Source organism: Falco rusticolus, chromosome 9 (genome assembly GCF_015220075.1).
Source record: "Falco rusticolus isolate bFalRus1 chromosome 9, bFalRus1.pri, whole genome shotgun sequence".
Lineage (NCBI taxonomy): Eukaryota > Metazoa > Chordata > Aves > Falconiformes > Falconidae > Falco > Falco rusticolus.
This window is the reverse complement of record NC_051195.1, coordinates 45,875,951-45,894,505: the sequence shown is the minus strand read 5'-3', so window position 1 is coordinate 45,894,505 and position 18,555 is coordinate 45,875,951. Positions and strand designations below refer to the sequence as shown.

The window sequence follows — 18,555 nt, the reverse complement described above, 5'->3', positions numbered from 1 at the left end:
TCTTGAATTCACAAGAGCTTTAAGACTCGCACCACCATGCGTCAAAGCTTTCCACAACTCATCTATGTTGTATGAAAAAGTATCTCCTTATGTTTGAACTAAACCTTTCCACTGTTATTTTGAAGCTCCACAACTCTGATATCAGAAGAGACTGTTCACAACTTTCCCTACTCCTGTTCTTTATTTCACTAATAAACTATATAAAACTATATAAAGTGTGCAGCAGATGGGATCCTCAGTATCAAAACCCAACACCATCCCACTGAATTGTCACCATAGCCAAAAAGCAGATGAGAACAAAGAAAAAAGTACAGAGTTAAATGTTGAGAAGCTTCTAAATTTAATCCATTTTTTAAATGAACAGAGTTTTGATCAGCAGATACTTCAGGAATGCTGAAAGATTAGATTTTATGAATATATGACTTCAGAAAAGTTTCCTTCATTTTCTTTTGGCCATTACATCAGCTGAAAAATTATAGCAATTTATTTTGTTCTTATGCTTCCAGAAATATAACTTGACACAAGCATACCAAATTAGTACACTTCTGTGATTAAGCAGAATATGAAGATGGATCGTTCTCAAAAGCACTGGTAAGCACGTGCATTTACAGTATCCTGGGCACGTGGCTCACTACATTTATCGGTACCTCCAAAGAACTTGGTGAGACGAATGCCGAGTTCTGCTAAGAGGCTGTAAGAGATTTCAGACCTCACTCCTCTTTACATTCATTTCAGCAGTAGTTAGCGAATCAATGGGATAAATTCTGTTATAAGATAGTAGAGTCATCAGGCATTTATTGTAAAATCTACCAATAAACTTCTCTAGGTCATCTGCTCAAAGGCAGAAAAGAGTAAGGCTTCAGTTAAATAAATCCGCTGAGCCCCTGTATACCTTTTTATCATTATTTTTAACCTGTTGGCCAAAATGATGGAAAAGGAGTCCTCAGCCTCGAGTACAGAGAAACATAATGGTGTACATTCCTTCAAATTTAATGCTGCTGTTTCTAAAGGAGGTAATAAATATCCAATGAATAGGAGAGCTGTGAGTATACCACCAGCATGGATTGTCATTTTAATCTTTTCTAATTATAAGAACAATGAGAGCATGTGTCTGGAAAGGACTTCAGGAACGATATCCTTTTAACCTCCCACAGCTGTTTGGTCAAGGGCTCTCCAGGGAATTTGGCAGTGGGGCGGCCGATGCAATAAGCAGGTTAGCTTCCGATGCACCCCGCAGTTAACAGCCGCAAAGCTGCATTAACATCCGTGTGCTGCACCCAGCAATACTGAGTAGCGAGGCATAAACATTTCCAAGCCTGTGTGAATAAGAAATTACAGACAGGTCTTATTCCAAGAATGTACTTAATCTTCAGCAACACAGACTTAAGAGAGGAGGATTCCAGTCTCCATTTTAGCAGACTGGGAAAACCAGACTGTATTAAACAGACTGTAGCTTTCAAGTGTTGCCTGTGCAACTGTCACGGAGAGAAAAAGGAAAGTCAAACAAACACATTATAAAATTTTTATGCCCCACTGTTTCTAATACGCTGCCTAAGGACCCAGCAAAGCACCTCATATTAATCTGCAAAATTGACTTTTAAAGTTTGAAGTTACGAAATGCTTCAAACTAAGTACAGGCTTAGGGACGCTATGAGGTCAGGCTCAAATCTAGATGATACTCTGCATTAAAAAGTATGATCTTCATCACTAAAACATCATGTTTTCCTTTCCTTTTTCTCTGTTCAATGGAAGTGGTTATATGGAAAAGGCACCTTATTTCTATCCTGCATTTACTCCATATCACAGTCATTACATTTAGAAATGGAATTATTTCAGAGATTTGATGTTGCTGCACTGTTATAGCTAGACGCATCTCCAGAAGGTAGAATGCACTGGGCAAGACTTAGGAAGACATGCAACAATATTCTTACCACTCAGAGACCAAGTATAGAGGAACTCTATACTACTTTCATTTTTTAATTCTTCCTATTCCATTACATTTTTAAGTATTTATGAATTCTCAGTAATGCAAGACTGCATTTTATGAATGCTTATGAATACCACAAACACTTCTCAGAAATGTGAAGAATCAAGACAGGCTAATAGGAAATGGAAGGTATCCATCTTCCACAAGAATGAAACATAGTTTCCCCTCTGCAGATGGTTCAATGGCACTTGGATACCAGCCAGCTTCTTTCTGGCAATAAGAGGACCAGTAAGTATAAATAAAGCTTTATGCCTCCTTATTCTGTTACCTTTGGCAAGAATGGGTCCAAAACCCTCAAGAAAACACCTTTCAGATCTCAGCTTCACTAACACAGAGAACTTCACCCATCATTTTCACAAGATGAGTACGTCCAGTTCTTGAAAGTCACACTGACACTGGTCACCAAGGAGGGATGTCTCCTTCAGCTCAAAAAACACACTGGGCTCATTTAAACAGATCCAGTATATGCATTTACTGAACACTTTCAGCAAAAATTTGGCTAAAAGATAATGCATGCTTAGTCAGTTGAAACAGACAGTAATCGCCACATTTTAAACCTCTTGTACACCGCAGTCTTCCACCCCTTCTTCAGGACAGCAAAGTCACCACGGATCCTGTCTAGCTCCTGCTGTACAGGATTATACAACTGCATCTCCATGGGTTTTGGTGTGAGCACATATGGGAGATGGAAGAAGAAACATAAGCCTATTTTGCTTTGCACACCACCCTGCCTGGGGGTTTTGTGGCAAGTGTCTTTATATACATGGCAGACAGACATTGGCTTGTCCATAGTTACACCTCAACAGCTCATAGACAAGTGCTGTAGCAACCATATAGGAAATGGAAACCAATACAAAAACAAACAAGAAAAGGGTAAAGCACTCTCAAGAATTTTGCTCTTTAAAGCCATTTCACATTACCTACTCAATAGCAACGTCTGAATACATTTATTTGGTTTTAGCCAGGCTCCTATTTTGGCAGGGTACGTTACCTTGTTTTGTCCTCTAGTTCTCTCCCATTTCTATGAGATACTAGTGCAGGTTCTGTGTCAGCTCATTTAAGCCATCTGTGTCTCCTACGGCTAACCCTGTTGTCAAGAGACACACTTCTAGGAGATTATTCATTTTCAGATAATCTGACTCATGCCCTAGAAACTTCTCTCCACTGACTATACAAATCCTGGGCTTACTAGCTCTGCAGGGTGCAGAGTTACAGCAGATGTATACACATAGCCCCTCTCAGAGACACAGAGGTTGGGAGTCTTCTCACCTCACTTCAGCCAAAAATACAGTGTCTGGTCTCATTCCAGACAATGGGAAGAGGAGCAGGTTTCAGAGCACCACTGAATTCACTGGAGCAGCCCGTAGGCACTGATATTCCTGAACTGGACCACCCAGGAGAGGGGTGTCATTTAAAATAGAACCCAAAAGAGACTTAAAAAAACCCCAACAAACAACCAACAACAAAAAAACCCAAGAAACACCCCACATCATACACACAAAATAAACAGCAGAAGGCTAATAATGAAAAATGTAAATGTAGTCTCGGCACACAACTATTTGATTCCAAGCTATTTTCAATTCTAGAAAAGTCATAAATCATTCTAAATTTGAGTTACAGAACCCCAACAATATGACAGTAATGTACTTCCGATTTGAAATTGCTTGTAATTTTACAAAACTTTATCTAGGTGGATATCTCCTTGATGGAAACTGCAGACTGAATTACCTAAGAAAATTCCTTCATAAGCATTTCCTCCATTTCTGAAACACGTATGCTTTCCATACCCGGATGTGGTTTTGCCATTCTCATTAAAACTCCACAAATCAGGCCAAGATGAGAGCCAATAAAAGCCCTCATTTGCAAATGTTCAGTAAAAAATGGCTAGAAGGTCAAACTTAAATTCATGTAAGAGTCCTAAACGTAGCACAATGCAAGCCGACGGAGCTTCCCTTCCAATGACAATTCCGCAAAACTTCAAATAAGGCTATGAACAAGCACTGGAACAGGGAAGAGAGTGAGGCAGGCAGTAACAATGTCAGAAGCTGGCAAAGAAACTGAGTGTGGATTGCTGAAATTGCCTATCACTCCCAGCTACCAGTGGAGTCAACCCCCCCAAATTTCAGAACCAAGAGACTATTACTGAACTTGCAAAATATACCAAACCAGGAGTGGCAGTCAGCATATGGGAAGACAGGAATAAAAAGCAATGTCCTCTTGACAAATCAAAGAGGTCTGGAGGAAAAAAAGTAAGGAAGTTCAATAAGGATTATAAATTAGTATCAGAAATCCCTATTAGACACACCAACAGACAAAGAGGCCATAGGAGACACCTTCACGGGGATACTGTGATTCTGCAAGAATTGTGTCTTTCAAAAATAATCCTAAAACAGTAAAGGAAGTCTATATACAAAGACTAGACACCTTTTAGAAGAACTTAAAATGCAAACAGCAGTAGACCGTAGTATATGTGAGAGCAAACTATTGCTCTTAATCATAATTTCCAGTCTTAAAATCCCTATATATGGTAAAGACCAAAACTTTTTAAGTTCACCAGAAGCAGTAATTTCTTCCAAGCTGCTTTCCAAGAGTAATTTTCAACTTCTGCAATCTCTTGGAGGTATATCTAAGAGACATGGATTACATGTTAAACACTGTAGACAAGACAAGGATTTCTGTGATAGTATTTCTAGAAGAAGGGTTACACCTTTGAGCAAAGACAAGTCTGAGAAGATACACAAAGGGGGGGGGGGGGGGGGGGAAGTCACAAAACCACAAGAAAAACCCTTGCATCTCTTTTGCATCCACAGCTATTGCTGTCACAAATACTACTGTTTGAGAGTAGGAAGGCTCTACAGAGGATCTCGACAGGCTGGACCAATGGGCTGAGGCCAACTGCGTGAGGTTCAACAAGGCTCAGTGCTGGGTCCTGCACTTGGTTCACAACAGCCCCATGCAGGCTTGGGGCAGAGTGGCTGGGAAGCTGCCTGGCAGAAAATGACCTGGGGAGGCTGGCTGCCAGCTGGCTGAACGTGAGCCAGCTACATGCCCAGGTGGCCAAGAAGGCCAACAGAATCCTGGCTTGTATCCGAAACAGTGTGTGGTCCACAGGACCAGGGCAGTGATCATCCCTCTGTACTTAGCATTGGTGAGGCTGCATCTCGAATCCTGTGTTCAGTTTCGGGCCCCTTGCTTCAAGAGGGACGCTGAGGTGCTGGAGCGTGTCCAGAGACAGGCAACAGAGCTGGGGAAGGGTGTGGAGCACAAGTCTGATGGGGAGCAGCTGAGGGAACTGGGGGTGTTCAGCCTGGAGGGGAGGGGGCTCAGGGGGGACCTTCTGGCTCTCTGCAGCTCCCTGACAGGGGCTGTAGGCAGGGGGGGTCGGTCTCTTCCCCCAGGTAACAAGTGACAGGACAAGAGGGAACAGCCTCAAGTTGCACCAGGGGAGGTTTAGATCAGATATTAGGAAAAAATTCTTCACTGAAAGGGTTGTCAAGAGGCTGCATAAGGAGGTCGTGGAATCTCTGGTTTAAAAAACACATAGATGCGGTGCTTACAGACGTGGTTTAGTGGTGGGCTGGGCAGTGCTGGGTTAATGGTTGGACTTCACGATCTTAAGTCTTTTCCAACCTAAATAATTCTCTGATTCTATTTCATTTGCTTCTATTAGTGACAAAAAGCCAGGAACTAGAAAGCAGACAAAATTAGAGCAACTGCCACAATACTCATTCCTGTATAAGCACTTTTTCATGTAAAAGACAAAGAGGTAACGTTCTCCAGGTCTGGACTCCCATTAACTTCTTCCTACAGTCATAAACAGTTCAACTCAACAGATGGAATCAAAAGGGGAGACAAAGTTTTACCTGCTCAGTGGGGAAAGGTGGGGAGGCATGGGCTGATCCAGGAGAGAGGTGGCTGCTCTCCTGCCACCTACCCTTCACCAGCAAGTTATCTTGATTTTGCAAGTGACTAAATTAATATAGCACATCTCCTCAAACCTGGCTTCTTCAGCTTAAAGCTTGAAATTAAAAAAAAAAACATAAAAAAGCATACCATCTGTTCAAGGCAGAATATAGAAAATGGAGTTTACGCAGATGGGACATATCACACACTCCCTTATGTCTCTATCAACACACCAGCTTTGCAAATCTACTGTAAATAAAAACAAAATTGACAACATGTTATGTCTGAGGCCAGCAGGGCTGTATAAGCCTAGCATGTACTTGGCAGAGTTTGGATTGTTCTCTCCACTTATAACAAACAACTCACTTATAAATGGAAAACTTGCTAACATTCAAGTATTCTGCTGTGTTCAAATGTCAGGAGGATTATATTCAACTAATCTCCTGGAGAGATCAGCTAACTGGCCATCAAATTCATAGAGATGAAGCTGTAGGATGCTTAAAAACTAGCAAGACATGACACTGCCTTCTTAGGACCCAAAGTAGGACAAACACTGGTCTGGAACATTTTCTAGTTCTATTAACTCTCTAACAACACATAAAAGTAACACTCTTAAATATGTTTATTTTTACATTTGGTGAAGAATATAGCTAAACAATATGGCTGAACACATATGGAAATGGTTAAGCAGCAGCTCCATTTTCTGTCCAAGAAGTCTGTAGACAAACACAATAAAGTTACACACATGACAACTCAATGTACTACACACACACGAAAGAAAAATAAAAGACAAAAAAGTTTGTTTTCACCAAAAACAAACTTCATTTATTTTGTAGGAGGAGCTTCTGAGAGAGAAGGGAGTAGCTGGAACAGACAAGTATAGAAATAGCAAAATAAAATTAAAGAGAACAAGGCACCAAAGCCAAGCCTTACCATGTAAGATTCTATCTTAACCTAGCCACTATTGTGTCTTGGACAGTGGTCAGTGGCCAATGTCTAAGGAAAAGAAATGGGCAACTGTATTCCCCAACACATTCCCTAAGCCTGCAACAACTTGTAGCTTAATATTTCCACACACCTAGGTCTTCTGTATTGGTATGAAATAGACTTTATAAAGCTTTCTTCCAAGAATATATCCAATGGCTTTCATGCAAACTCTCAGCACTCGAGTCTTGTTGCAACAGCTGCCACATTGTATTAATCACACAAAGAATTATTATTTTATTTTAATTTGAACTTCCTCCTTCCATTTGATGTACCTACTTATTGTTACAGAATGAAAAGAGAAACAGGGAATGACTGCTTATCTTCTTCCCACTCAGGCACCTTTTCTTTAGGCCCAGACAGTCTCCACTTGTAAGCTGCTCCATAATCTGGTATCAGGGGAGGCAATATCTTGTTTGGCTGGAGCTTTCTCACATGTTACCCTACGTTTGTCAAGACCAAATTTCACCTGCTAGTTTATTTTCCAATCATACAGAACCATAATGAGGTACATTTTCAGTTTTAGAGTTGACTATGCCAAAGTACTTCTAAATCACTCAGACTGTTATTTCTCTATCTGCCTTCCTCGGATCATCTGTGAAAGTGTTAAACGGCACAGGTCTCATAAGACTCCTGTGTCATTCTGATGGTAATCACCCTCCATTATAACGACAATTACTGCTACACATTTTCTCACCTTTTAACCAGTCACTGGTTTACTAAAGACCATTTGCTCTTATCCCTAGAAAGATCAGTGGCCCTAAGAAGCTGTGGCAAAGTACCTCATCGGAAAACATTTGAAAATCTGAGGATACCATACACACGGAACACCCTAATCCAGATGTTTGCCGAGCCTTTCAAGTCACTGAAGATTCATCAAGTGCAACTTTCTTTTTACAGAAGTCATGTTGACTCCTCCATGTTCATATAAAATCACGTGCCAAATAATTCTAATCTATATTATCCTTTTGATGATGATGATGATGCAGCATTATACAAGGCCAGATTTCTGTCTGCTGTTCCCCAAGCTCCCTGGAACTCTTTTGCACATTGGCATCATATCAGCCCTATTTATTCTGTAATAGGGCTGAGGAGGTTTTAATTGAAAGGTTGCACACAAGTGTTAATAATTCAACAGTTTCTCCCTTGAATCCCCCCTGAGCTCTAACACCCTGGTCCCTGCAGCCAGTTATGCTCACTGCATTCTTAAATTCTTCCATGAATAGTTGGGTTTGAGATGGGTTCTGGTAAAGAAACCATGAGGAGCATATAATCCTCAGAAACTCATTTGTTTCTTGCTGCTTCACCTTCTGCAAGTGATTGTTTCACACCTTACCCTTCAAGGGGTTTTGCAAACTTTTAGACAATCTTCTTATTCCCAATATTATTTGGAAAAGAACCGTTATTTTTTATACTTTCTGAAAGCTATTCCTCTTAAGTTTTTGGTGTTTCAAAGTGTTTGCTCCTTTCTGTCTTCCTCAGTTGGTCATGACTTAGCTTTTGGAAGGATGCCTCTGACTACAGCCTTTCTTCCCTGCTGTTTCACATCATAACTTTTCTCTCTCTCAACTGGCTTTTGATAGAGTCTTTAAATAATCTTCACACTACCTACAAACATTTCACCCTTCTCACTGCTTCTTTCAGTTTCTTTTTAACATGTTTCCTCATTCTGATGTACTTTCCCTTTTGAAATCAAGTATCACTTCACTGAAGTTCTTGACTTGGATTATTTCTGCAAGGATCTGTAAGTACATTTGTGTTCACACTCACAGAGGGCCACTGGCAGTAAAATTTTGTACCAGCTTTTGCACAATTCCCAGGATAAAGTCAGGAGTATCTTCTCTCTGGATTCCCTGACCAGATGTTTCCCAAGGCTGTCATTCTTGATACCCAAGAGGACTGGGATGCCAGTTTTCTCCCATTGTGTTTCCTATTTTAAAGCTACATACTCTGTACTAGTCTATACTTTTCCTATCTATGCGTTCTGACAATTTCTAATCTTAAGGATGCTGTTATTAATACAGTTACTTTCCTGATTTGACATTTAGCTTTAAGACACTGCACTATTCCCCCATGGGTTTAGACCACACTGTCATTTTTATGTAACCTACAAACTTGGTACTAGGGTGTCCCAATCAATGTTTTCCTTCCATTGACTTTCTTATAGCCCTGTTCAACAGTCTCACATAAGAAATAAGATGGATTATCTACAGAGGGTTTTTTTTAAGATTTCAGAGTCTGTCTAGAAATACATGCACATTTGGTCCAATTTTATTTTTTCATGTTATGTCAATGCTACTCTAATGGGAAAAACTGTCATATGATGACAATTGTCAATGACAAAGCAAACATGCTGGGTGTAAGTTTTAGCGATCAAACAGCTTGTGATGGTTTAACCTTGGCTAGATACCAGGTGGCCACAAAATCTGCTGTATCACTCCCCTCCCTCAAGTGGACAGGATCATTTTTTGGAGCGAAAACATAATGAAAAGCTCGTGGGTTGAGACAAGAACAGGGAGATCACTCAGCAATTACTGTCATGGGCAAAACAGACTCCACTTGGGGAAATTAGTGTAATTTATTACCATTCAAACCAGATAATGAGAAACAAATCCGAAAATTAAGAACACCTTCCCCCCACCCCTCTCTCTTTCCTATGCTCAACTTCACTCCCAAATGCCTCCTCCTCCTAAGCAGTGCAAGGGAACTGGGAATGGGGCTTGTGGTCACCTCATCACACATCGTTTCTGCTGCATCTTTCCTCCTCACACTCTTTCACTGCTCCAGTGTGGGTCACTGCGGGGTCCCCAGCCCTGCCAGCAAACCTGCTCCAGTCTGGGCTCCGCTCCCCATGGGGCCACAGGTCCCTGCCAGGAGCTGCTCCACCATGGGCTGCCCATGGGTCACAGCCTCCTTTGGGCATCCCCCTGCCCCATGGTGGGGTCCTCCCCAGGCTGCGGGTGGGGATCTGCTCCCCCGTGGGCTCCATGGGCTGAAGGGGACAGCCTGCCTTGCTGTGGGCTTCCCCATGGGCTGCCGGGGAATCTCTGCTCCAGTGCCTGGAGCCCCCTCCTGCCTCCTCCTGCACTGACCTGGCTGTTTGCAGGGTTGTTACTCTCACGTAGTCTCACTCCTCTCTTCCACTGCAATTTTGTCGTGCAGATTCCTCACCCCACCGCCACCCCTTCTTATATACCTTATCCCAGTGGTGCTACCACTATCACCAATAGGCTCAGCCTTGCCTGTTGGCAGGTCCGTCTCAGAGCCAGCTGGCATTGGCTCTGTTGTATATAGGGGAAGCTTCTAGCAGCTTCTCACAGAAGACATTCCTGTAGCCCCCACACACACCTTGCCACGCAAACCCAATACACAGCTACATTCACAAAAAGCCGGGAAGCATTGCTTGAATGGTTATCTAATAAATTCCTGCATCAAGCATTTTAGTTTCTTCCAGACTTCTAAAGCTTCCTATTATTTGCCAACAGAAAGGGCTACAGATACGTAATGACAGGAAAAATGACCCAGCAAGTGTATTTTCTACTAGTCACTACAGACAAAAGACATAACCTATACTAATTAAGCCAGCAACGCCAAGGGAAAGAGGGAAATCTTCTGGTGTCTTGATTTTGGGGTTAACTTGTATGCATTTAGGAAACTTTTATGAATGTGACAATGTACTTTGAAATTTCTCCATATCTATTATAATTTCAACGTGTCCCTGAACTTACACACTAAGATACACATGGGAAGAGACCTGATCATTAGCGCTTCTTACATCTCTTAAAAGGGAAAAAAACAAAGAAGAGTAATTTATCCTACAGAGCTACCTGAAAATCTACAGAGGAAGAAATCACCAGAGAAAAGCTGCATCTACTGGACTGAATAACTTACTTAGTTACTGAGAAAAAGAAGAGCAAATGTAGTTACAAACTGCTGTTGGATTTTCCTGTCACCCAAAACCCAACACTTAATTACCTGCCACTCTAGAAAAGTGGCTAGTTCAGCTTACTTCTCAGTTTATCAGGTTGTTTTCCCTGTTTGTTCTACAGAGAATGTGAAAGGTGTTAATTACTCTTCAAGAAAGGTAATTAGTATTTAACTATTATTCATCATGTAAGTACAGAATAACTGCATTGCTTCTGTTGTGTTGTCCTTAATAAATACATGAACATCAAGAAAGATGAATCAACATAAACATCAAGAAAGATGAATCCACAGGACAGAAACAGTTCTACTCATCTCAAGAAATTAAAAATAATTGCTCTCCTTGGAAGTTCAGCATCAAATGCATCACTGACAGAAACATTTTCTTTAGAATGTTTAAGAAAAGCAACAAATGACAGGACTTTGTAAGCAGTTTATTTTCACTGCTCACTGAAAAATAACCATGACAGTTATTTAACCCTCACCAAACTCTTCCTGTTGATGTTCACATTGATGCTGATCATGTTTGACACCTCAAAATAGCACGTCAGTAAGAAAATAAGCTATAACTGAAAACTTCTGATTAAGCACGATTTTGTTTTTCAAACACCTGTAATGCTAATAATACTGCCTTTTACCGAGGTATAAAATGAGCAACATAAAGAAATTGCTGAAAAACTGAATGCTGGACATAACGTTACAGACAACATTTGCAGGTCAAAGGCTTAATCCTCACAGAAAGAAAGACAAAGTTACTAAAGAGGGAACAAAAAGCATCAGCCCTAATATTACACACACTGGTTAAACGTGTCAGGTGACTATACAGCGAGTTATGAAATGGGTTTTAGGCATCAGCAAGTATTTTAAGTGCTGTTGTTCATTCAGCTGAACCCTCCATTATGCTACCTCCGTTCTTGAAGCTGCTACGGTTATATAGACAAAGACTCCCTTATCATAGCTATCACTTGAAAGAGTACAGAAAGTAAAGTGAAAGTGATTAATGTTTTCCAGTTATTACACTGTAATTCATACCATATCTTAAATTGTCTTGAGTAACAACTACTATCTACTGCTCTAAATCACACAAAAGCAGCCGCAGAATCTGCCAGTTAGTTGTTCAGCATTTACTCACCCCTAGAAGAAAAACTATGGGCCTTGCAGTTACACTTTTTAAAGGGTTTGTGAGTACATTATCCAGCAATGAGAACAAAGAAAGGCAGGCATGTTTAAAATGTTTACATTTTCATTCACCATTTATAATGAAGCTTACCAATAGAATAACAAATACCAAAGAAGGCAAATTAACGTAAAAATAAGACACCGTGAGAACAGGTTTAAGGGGGAGGGGAAATGTTTACATCATTTTCCAGAGTAAGCTGAAGGAATTCTCAGTGCTCAGGACAATATGGCCCAAGGGAAATGGTAATGGGAGAGAAATAAATTCTTTCACCTCTGGGTTGAAATCCAAGTCAGGCTGGTAGTAGCCAAGAACCATTAGCTTAACATCTGCTAGCTGTTTGGTAACCCATGTGAAGTGAGTTATATTCCTTAGTGCCCACATCACAGTCCCACTAATTGGCACCACGTTGGCAATCTAAACAGAGAGGTTAAAGTCTGAACATACAGCAAGCATGAACTACAAGACTAGTCAACTTCAGTTTTGAGTACATATGTGATAAATTATACATTTGGTATATATAACTCCATCTAATTGCCCCACCATCCTGTTTTGCCCTCAGAATAAAATTGTAAATCCAGACAAGCCAACAAACTGTCAGCATTCCCTTGTCAAGCATACAGTTTCTGAATCAGTAAGACACACTAAGTCCATTACTATTCAACATAACTTAAGCAACTGCTTAAATTTTGAGCAAAATACTGTACAGCATAAAGTTAAGCATGAGCTAAGGTGTTTGGATAATAGGTAGCAATATCTGTAAACACAGTATATTTTTCTTAACTTCAGTTTTTAACTGAAAAATGCAACACTCACTCAAAAGGCAGATATAGTCTTATAAATCCCAAATAACAAGGCACTTTCCTCTGTCTTTCCTCCTTCAGCAGCCTCCCAACAGAAAGTGCAAAGGAACAAAGCTCACCCAAGAACAAGACCCATTAACTTTTAGAAAATTATCCTTTGTATTGCTCCCATGGTAAAACATTTGTGTCTAAGGACAAAAAAAAGACATGATTATCTCTTAATAAATAGCAATAAAAGAAAATCAAATTTTCGTATCATCTGAATATGGCAGCATAAAAACTGGCTAAACTATGAAGGAAGGAAACTTGTGTTACAGTTTAGAAACTGTTCCCGATGTTTACACATCACTTCAGTTTAAAGAACTGCTTATAATGGGAACATGATGAAAGCTGTTGAGCATGAAGGGAGATATAAACAAAGCCAAAAGAAGCATCTTTGCCAGAACTCTACCAGAAAACAGAATCACAGAGTAAGTTAGTTTGGGAGGGACCTCTAGAGGTTTCCAATCCAATCAGCTGCTCAAAGGATGGCCAACTTCAAAGCTGGACGAGGTTGCCCAAGGATATTTTAGATGAAAGCACAACATAGTACAATGCCCTGCAAAATCCATGTATAAAGAAATTGTTCTTGCTAGCTGAATACCCCTTTCATTTACCACTGCTCTGGAAAGATTCAAGTTCTAAGCTGTTTTGAGAAGTAATAATGGCTAGCTTAAGAACAGTGATAAACTGAAAAGCAAACAAACCTAATTAAATACCCATTAGTACCAAGGTTTGGAGAACTTAACTTGGTAGAATGCAGACTTGAGGACAGAAGACTGCCTGAGAGAGCTTGGAAAATAAAATCCTCCAAAGATCCACGATTTATCTTCTGTTGGAAAGGTATGCTCAGCCCTCATAAGAAGCACACAGGCAGTGACAAAAGGCCAGTTTGCAGGAAAACAAACCACCACACCACCACTCCCCAGTAAGTCTGAACATGGCTGTGGAATGCAAAGGGATGGATTATTTTTTCTTCTGCAAGAAACACTTGCAGAGTTAACATCCAGAGAATCTGACAGCATCTAAGCTGCCTTGAACATGAACAGTCTGCTTCTTTTAGCACAGGCTGCTAACCATTGCCTGGCTTACCTATCCTCTGACAAAGCCAGACCAGTTTAACCCCTACAAAAATACACTACCAGTTCCTAGTGTCTGCCCATGCACTGCCGAGGATTTTGTGCTCCTTTTTCAAAAGTCTGGTGGACCAAGGGTTCTGCCTGATACAGCAACACCACTCCTTCCCCAGAGCTACAGCATCACTACCAGGCCTGCTTTTTCCCATCACTGACTACTAAAGCCTCAGAGGTAGATCTGTTCTTACTCTTTTCTATAATTTTTGAGAAGTAGAATAGGATCATGCCACATTTTTAAAATGCCAGACAAATTCCTTCTGCTTGAAGACACATTATTATTAGCTTCTTTTAAAATCACACCACTGCAAATAATTATATTGACACTTGAGGTAGGATCTGCGGTGCTGACATCTGAAAGAGAATTAAGTGAGACTGTGATGACTGCCAGGAGTCTTAACATACGCTGGAAGAAACAAAGCCAGCACCAAAGACAATAGATATTGCAACCATTCTGCCTTTGGCTGGGTTCAGCCCACCAAGCTGCCAGTTCAGGATGTTCCAAAGTAAATCTTCAGAACTAATTTATGATGCTAGAGGAGTTAGTTGTGTGATAAGGTCCAAGTAAAGGTTATAATCAAATGATGCAGTGAATGCTTTATTGAGCAGCTCTAACATGCAATTCTGAACCCTCATGCAGGTATCAAGTAAGCACTGACACTCAAATAAACGTTTTCTCACAAAACCAAGTACAGAAATAATACCAAATTCATGAGTTTCCTGAGAGTAATTCCTCTCCATTTGGAAAACAGGAGGAGTCCAAGAAAAAAATCCTTCTCTGCAGGGGAGGGAGGCAGGAAGGAAGGAAATGTGAATTACATACACCTCTGGATAAGTCCTCTTTAAAAAAAAAGGAAGGAAATTAGAGTTAACTAAAAAGAGCATGTTTAGCATCACTGCACAAGCCAGCAGTGAAAAAAAACCAAGTAGGAAATCCTGGCTAAAGATAATGCTGCCTCCTCCTGTCACTGTTGGGCTTTCCACATTCATTGAGACAGGGAGAGGTGAAAGGTCCATTTTTCACTCTTCCATTTGCAGCATCGCTTTGAAGTCACCTACAAATCCGTCGCTATTTGATGGTTACCTCTCCCTATGGCATCCTATGCTTTTTTGTAATAAGGCTGTTAAAAAACATGTGTTTTCACTTTTTTTTTATTAAAAAAGGATAACTCATAACTGACCAGACAAAGGCTCTGTTGATACAACAACATGTGGATTAAATCTGAAAAGAGAAGGAAAGCTGTTCTATTAAACTGACAATCCTGCACAGAGGGCTTATATCTAAACTGGTGTAATAAATCAACAGGAAAGATTTCTCTTTGGCAGAAACAACCATTTATTTAGGCATGGAACAAGAGCATTTTAAAGTTGCTCTGGACACTACACAAAACGGTTTCTTCAGTTTTGTTCTCTTTTGTTTTCTTTTGTATTTTAAATATATCCCCAAAGTTTTGCATTTGCTTTACTTAAAAATATTTACTTTTTGGCACTTAAACCTATGACAGGTCAGCCAGCCAGCACCACTGGGCTCTTAGCTAAACTGCTCCCGCTGAAAAAAAACAAACCAAACCAAAACCAGCCCCCAAAACAGCAGGGGGGGTGGGGGGGAAGTTGCTTGCTCCATTTACATTATTACATCAGACAAAAGACTGGCCTAAATTTATGCTTTCCCGCATTATGCTCCTCTCCTGTGTTTTCATAAATCCACATTCTACTTCTTCCCTTAAATTCTATTAGTAGTGGCTTTTTCACTATTATTTTAGTGGGAAACACTCTCCAGTTATTGCTGCCTACCCATATCAGACAGCAATTTGTCCCACAGTATCTTCTGAGATCAACATAACAACTTGCCATATCAGAACGTCAATCTGGAGGCAGGCTAACAGTAGGGAGGTGCTCAAGAAACTCCAGTCACAACACCATCCTCAAAATGCTACCCAGAAACACACATTTGGTCTCCAGATCTTAAGTGTTTCATACAAACATGCTCAAGCTTCTCTTCAGCACGTTCTGTAGATGTCACTGGCTCCTAGATAACTATCATTTTTTAGAACACCCACACTGTGCGTAAGAACAGCCAAAATATGTGGTAAAACACGTGAGAGGGCATCTACATATGGGATGGAGTATAACAAGGGGGCGAAGATTTTGGCTGAAGCCTCTGTCATTCCTAACATCATTCACAGGAATCACAAGAGTTGAAGTCTTCAAAACCATTAAAAATACAATCCCTAGCCTCACAGATGAAAGTGCTTTAAACTCAGCAACTGTTGTTGGTGGGTTTTTTTCTACCAGGTGAGTCTTTATGTATTCCATGCCACCTTAAATTCCATTTGCCAGTCAGGCAAATAATTTCCTCAGAAGCTACAGCTGATGCAGTCACTCAGTGCCATCCCCCATAGCTTGACAGGCACAGGCCACCCTGCCTTGCCTGCTGCCCTATTCCCAACTCCCCAAAACAATCCAGGAGGCCACACAACAGACCCACGGGTCAAGCCTGGGCTGCTCACTCTCCCTGACCCACTGCCTCTGCCCCAGAGGAGCTGCTGTTGCCACCCTCCCACAACAGGTGGGGAGAGATGGGAAGCATATACATTATTCTGCCTGCCTTTAGCCCAACAGCTGTTTGGCAAGGCCACTTAGCCAAGACTTCACTGTCAGAGCTGCTGACCTGGTGCCAATCAACTGCCTTACTGCAGGAGTCACTCTGCAGTGCTTCTTCCCACACACCTGCAGCCACCCACATGGCACCATGTCTCAGCTCACCTTCAGCTGCCCCCTCACGTACCCTCTAGTTGGGACGGACACTGAAGAACTCCTGAGAAGCAGCACCTCAGCTTTCCTGCCTTACCCCAAGCAACCACTCTGCCAAAAAAGCTAACAAGAAGCCGTACTAGTGGGACAGAATGGGAAGGTGCAAGAGGAGATTAAAAACCAGGAGAGGGAAAAGATGGCCTGACAAGTACTTTTTCTTATTATTCTGCTTTAATTTGGGAGAAGCAGAGTCTCATGGCCATTACAGTTCATGGAAGCACTACGTAGTTATTTAGGATACCAAGCAAATGTCTTCTGGCTGTAGCACAGAATCTGCTCTGACAAACTCTCAGGCTGTCAATGTCTACTATCTTTAACCCACAGATGACAAAGCTGTCACCTCTGAGTAAAGCTAAACCCCTGGCAAGAAAGACATGCCAGTCCCAACTGGAAGGAACAGTTCCCAGTAAGGAGACAGCCAGACAACTGGTTTCTGTTACTGCCCTATTTTGTGACCTTATTCAAATCACACACCCACGTGATGCCTCTTCTCTCATCTTTGAGAGGCACATGAGCACCACCGATGAGTGGGTACATAGCACCCAAGCTACTAGCAGCAAAGCTAATGCAGAAGTGGGCATTTAGAGGCCAAGTAAAGCAATATATTAAAGCTGAGGTTTATGCTGTGTAGGCACAGTTCCAGCATAGGAAACATGTACTTCAGTTTTGCCAAGCCAATCCAGTGTGGGTATGATTCAGTGCTAATTGCTCAGAAAAACGTTTCAAGTTACACCGGTTTGGTATGCTTTTTTAAAAGCAAAACAAGGTATGTTTTGGACAAAGTTAAGATTATGTTTATGTTTACAGACAATGTGACTCCTGCATATAAAGGATGCTTCTCCTTAGACAGCAAACTAAAAACATCGAGAAAAGTCAAAGGTAATGCAAATGATCTGGCTCTATAATCTTGCCAGAACAGAAGAAGCACCAAAGCAGTTAAGCAATAATCATGGTCTTAAATTTGACTTCCCTGACTCCTGCTTTCTTCAATATTTTAATTATATTTTAAAAAAATTTTAAAGCACTTCAGATTTCAAAGCACATTTATATACATTGATTAATTCTCCCAAGGTAAAAATCATTATCCTCTTTATTACAGAAGGAAAGTGAAAGACACAATAAGTTGTTTGTCAAAGGCACAGAAGGAACTGATATAAGAGCTGGTATTAAAACCCAAGACTTTCTGAAGCAACTTACTGTTTCTGAAGGTTGTTTTATTTTGGGGTTTGTTTTGTTATTTTTTTTTTTTAAGATGATAGCAACAATACAAAAAAATTCCAAAATGGATATAATTTAGGATCAAGGCAGTTTATGGAGTAAAGGCCACGAGGAAAAGCAAGTTACTGAAATTATTTAGTTAATCCACATTTGGGAAACTATAGTAAATTTTTGGACAGATTGTTGTTCTGTTCCATATAAAGCAAAGCATTAAATCAGCCCCCAACACAGTCAGTCTTGTCTTGCATAACAAGACAGCGAAGTATATAGGGTAATCCATCTCCTGCTTCACAGTTCTGCACTGGGGCAGCCAATTACATTTTGGTTAGGACTTTTTGCTGAAGAGTGCTGTAAATGCTGACAGCAGTCTTGCCATGCGTTATTCAAGAGTGCCCTCTAACGAGGCTATAGCAACATTTCAGAGCACGTACAAGGGGCACTATAAAAACCCAAAATGAGACTTTCCAGAAATTTCTCATTAAACAACAAGCTTTGATTCCATTTGAACAAAAGGGAAAAACAGATCATATACACTAACTGGTGACTGTTCCTGCACAGATATTTTACATGTCC

At 40.8% G+C, this 18,555-nt stretch overlaps 1 protein-coding gene across 4 annotated transcripts in view; it reads right to left on the bottom strand.

Moving 5' to 3' along the window:
• EXD3 (exonuclease 3'-5' domain containing 3) overlaps positions 1–18,555 on the bottom strand; it is a 290,827-nt gene that overhangs the window by 264,828 nt on the left and 7,444 nt on the right. The gene's annotated exons all lie outside the window — the stretch shown is intronic.